The 4,639-nt window shown below is 36.4% G+C and overlaps 1 long non-coding RNA gene across 1 annotated transcript; it reads left to right on the forward strand.

Annotated features, from left to right (window-relative positions):
* The first annotated feature begins 1,166 nt into the window (after positions 1 to 1,166).
* LOC109143504 lies at positions 1,167 to 3,668 on the forward strand. The gene is made up of 3 exons (XR_002043725.2): positions 1,167 to 1,349; positions 2,398 to 2,521; positions 3,514 to 3,668. It is a non-coding gene; the product is annotated as an uncharacterized LOC109143504 (long non-coding RNA).
* Positions 3,669 to 4,639: the final 971 nt, after the last annotated feature.

Below are 4,639 nucleotides of genomic sequence, written 5' to 3' on the forward strand. Positions count from 1 at the left end.
AAAAGACAGTTCAGGTGTGGGAGAGTGAGAGACGAGCTGACTGACTTAGGTTAGTCCATTGCTCCAGATAGTATGTGACAGAAATCATGCCTAGTGGTGGTAGCATTTCATCAGATTTAAGAGGCAGAAGCATGTTTTCAAGTCTGGGGATGGCATGGTATTCAACGGCTTATGTGGAAAATAAATCCAATAAGCTCCTGAGATGCAGCATCCTGAAAACATACTCAAATAAATTATGAATTTAAATGTATTTGAATAAGCCATTTTGTTGAACAGGCAGAAAAGCAGTGCTGGTTTTTATGGTGAGGTATAAGAACCAATGTAATAAGCATTAATTATTAGTAGGAAAAATCTGAAAGCAAGAATTTCTAAAACACTTGGCGTTGGCCCAGGTCAACAGGCATTGAAGTTATTGGAAAAGTTTTTCACCGTGTGCACTAGTTAGGCCAACACTGAGTGCTTTTAAACATCTCCTGTAGTTTTATGTATTAGAGACAAAATGTATGCATGATCAGTACAAACACACAGTACATTTTCAGTGAGAAACTTAATTTGAAGAAAGAGCAATTCAGATTTTCCCATTTTACCCTTTTGGTAAAGGCTGGATAATTACAATAATTTAAACAATTAGCAAGCTGAGCTTGCTCAAAATTAAATAAAAACAGCATTGTCTTTTGGTTATGAAAATATTCTCTTAAGCTTTTTTTGGTTATTTATTCACTGTTTCACACAATCTTATCAAGTCTTGTCAAATCAGAATGTTTAACAGAAATACTGAAATATACTGATTGCTATAGTATTTTACTATCTTACAGCTCTTACATGTCATAAAATTTCTAGCATTTCATATGAAAAAGATAGTCCCTGACTACAGCATTTTTAGGATGGACATTATAATTAAAGGAGAGCACAGAGTAGAACCAAATAAATTTTTAAATTGGCCTCAGTGTCTTTGATTGAAAAAAAACCAAAACATAAAAAACCACGAAAAGTAATATTTATAATTTATTAGCTCCAAGAGTTGCGAAAAATACCTACAAGATTTAAGTTACTCATTCATAGCCTTTTCTTTACATACATATTACTACAGATTGCAAAAGCTTTGTAAGTGAATGTGATAGGCCGTGTAGAATACATAATGTAAGTAAAAAGGGAAAAAAAGATGTAATTAGAAGTGAATGTCTTGTTTTGAATATTTCTAGGTACCAGAACTGGATGTTTAGACTGGACATTAGGAAGCATTTCTTCACCAAGACGGAGACAATTTCCTTGAGAGGTGTTGGATACCCCAAGCCTGTCAGTGTTTAAGAGGCATTTGGACAGTGCCCTTAAGAAAAAGATTCAAAGTGGTGAGTCCTTGGCCAGGCAGGTAGGCTAAATGATTTTTGTAGATCCTTTTCAATTAAAATAATCTATTTTAGTCTGGTCTGGTTTAGCCTATTCTACCAGAAGAGCTGTTTCAATTCTCCTGATGCATTGATCAAACTTCCCAACTGACCAGGTGTTTATGTACTGAAGGTGTTACATCTAACATATAGGAAATTCTATTTTAATGTTAAAAGTTGTTTAACACAGTTTATCTAAGGGCTTTGCCACTTCAACTTTGCTAATAAATTAATTAGTACCTGAGGTTTTTAAATTTCCATTAGGACAATTTCAGCCAAGCTCTGAAAATAAGCTCTATGAAGTAAAACAGAAAATATACAGAGAAAGTTAGCCAGAAGATCAAACAGAAAAAGAAAAATTTCTAAAGTTCTATGGGATGGCCATTTCATGTACAATGTCCACACCAATGGGTTATTGTACTTACTCACCTGGACAGCTCCCTGTATTTTAATTTTAAGGACAAATAAACAGGTTGCAAGGAGTTTTCTAAGGAAAAAAGGAATGAACAGAAACAATGAACAGAAAGAAAATTGGAAACAGCTTGAGTATACAATAGTGGTCAGTAATAGCATTTCAAGTTTTCACAACAGTACATGCAAAAAAAAAAAAAAGCAAAAGATATCACAGGGCCATCAAGTTTCATTGATTGTGGTATGAATGGGATGAAATTTTCATATCTGTCCACCTGTTGCTGAGATGATCTGACCTCATTTGGCTTCAAGACCTGGTCTTCCAGGATGCTGCCTCTAACATGGTGCTGTGACTTCCCACATCCCTGGGAGGGAGGACCACTTGCTGTAGGATAAGGCTGTTCCTGCTATGAAAAGGAGGTGCAGGTCCCATGATCCCAACACCCCTGACCTCAGCAGGGAAAAAGGGAGGTGTAAAGAAACAAAGTGAGGCTGACCTGCTGTTGGAACGGTACAGAAGGTTAACGCTGCTGGCTGAGCCAGAGTGATGCTGCTTGATGTTTAGATGCTGACAGTACATTTTCTCTTTTCTGGGATTCAGACTCTGCTGCACCTGATCATCTGTAATGGGATGAATTTGCTCCTGTAGGAATGAAATTGCTCCTGATCCCTGGTGATGTGAATGCTACTAACACAACATTTAAAGGCACTACTCATAAGATAAGGTAATTTTAGAGATGTCTCCTGCAGATACCCAGAAATGCAATGAAGCATTAATCTTTCCTTGCTTCTCAGTGCTTCCCACAAGGGTTTCAAAATTTTTTCATAAAGTGATCAAAAAAATCCCCCTAGGAAGTCTGTCAGGAAGAGACTGATTTTGTTTGTTTGTTTGGTTGGTTAGTTGGTTTGGTTTGGGTTTTTTTTGGTTATTTTAGAGTGAAAAACACATGAAAATCTTTCCAATCTCTCAAAAGCAGTGCAAGGACCTCCGTGATGACAATTAAAATAAAATGTTTATTCTCATTTCTTAGACAGGATGACTTTTCCAGATAGCTGATTCTTTCTTTGCCACACCAGGCAAAACCCACATTTCTTTGATTACCATACCCAGGCAGTGTGTCAGGCCATTCCTCCAATGGCTTTTCCAAAAATCAGTAATGTCAGGGGATATAAAGTGTGACAGCCATGGGTTGTCTGGATGGACAGAAAAAGGAGGTTGCGTGGGACAGATCCATCTTACACTATGAGCCCTGTGCAAAATAACTGAAGTTGCCTTGAGGGAAAATTGCAGTGTCCTTAAATGCTCTTCAAAACACAACTCTTGTGGTCAGAATAAATAGACATATAAAAAAGCCTTTCAGCTGCTCTTCCTTGAATCACTCCTGTATGAGGCGGTATTTCTTTACTTAATGCCTAGCAATTCTATAATATGCTGATGGATAGGAAATTTAAACAAATTATAAATTAAATAGGCTAAATTTGTAACTTTAAACATAATATAAAATATCTTTATTTTAATGTCTTTATTAATGTCTCTCTATGAGTTTCTGCCAGTGAAATACTATCCAAACAGGAAAACTCCTTTCACTTTCTGGCTCTTTGCTACATTTTCCTCTTTAGATGCATAGAAAAATCTTGAAATGCAACTGGATTTGGTTCAACCAATGTTATTTGCTACTCATTCTTGTTTGCTGGTTCTCATCTGATCTTGGCCTAGATCCATGAGTCCTAGTGTCTCAGGGGACTGGAGATACGGTTGAAAAAAGAAGGTGGGATCAGAGGAAGACAAGGCCAAGTGGGAAATGTCCAGCTCTGCTATTGTTTTAGCCATGCTCCAATGGGGAAGACACAGAAATCAGAAGGAGCTCTGTCAGGATCTTCTGAGGTAGAATCACAAGCTTTGATTCTAAGTTTCCAACAAGCTGTAAGGAGCTGGTTTGGACTCAGTCTTATTTAAAAAAAAGAGAAAAAAGATTTCGTTCCCTCCTTATCTCTGTCACATCCCTGAAAATTGCAAGTGCGAACTGTTGGTTATTGATCACTTCTAATTTCACAACTCACATCTAGGTAAAATACCCAGTTCTTTCTCTTCTTGAACAGGTTTTTTTCCCTGCTCTAAGCCCCTTCCCTTGCCAGAGACATTAGCTGTTGAAAAGTTTCCTTGAAAAGTTTCATATTATTATGCAGTGTTTAGCATAATAGCAATAGATTTTCCTGCTGTGTATTGCAGTAGTGGAAAACATTTAAATATCCACAAAGCTGAACCTTTTTATAATCACCCCTTCTGTTCTCCTTAGTAACTCAAAATAATTCTTGAATTGAGCCAGCTAATATCCTCCTGCTCAAGTGTTTCCGAAAGCACTTCAGTTGTGCACACACCAAGGTTTCTTCCACGCTTTCCTCTTCCATCCCTGTCATTCAGTGTTCCAGTCCAATGGTTTTTCCATTTCTGTTTCCACTGAGCTTATTTTAAAGCTCCAAATCGCTTCTTACATTTATATTCTCTATTCATTTTTTTTATTTCCATTTCTTTCCTTTTTTATATCATTATTCATATTAGCATTGCCACTATCTTTCAGTTTGCAAACTACATCCAAGTTTATTTTTACTCAATGGATCTGGAAGGTGTAAGAGGTGTACTTTGATTTCTGTAACCAATTTGCTACCTTTTTTTTATCTTTAAAATAGAGTATTTTCTCTCCTTTTTGCTGATTAAAAAAAAATCAAGAATTCCCAAACATAAGGTTGCTTAGAAAAGCAAGTCTGTTGACTTATTCTTCTATATTAAAGTTTTAAACTAAACAACCTCCATAGATGAAAAATGAGCTCATATTTTCTTAAAT

The sequence above is a fragment of the Corvus cornix genome, chromosome 3 (assembly GCF_000738735.6).
Source record: "Corvus cornix cornix isolate S_Up_H32 chromosome 3, ASM73873v5, whole genome shotgun sequence".
Taxonomy (NCBI): domain Eukaryota; kingdom Metazoa; phylum Chordata; class Aves; order Passeriformes; family Corvidae; genus Corvus; species Corvus cornix.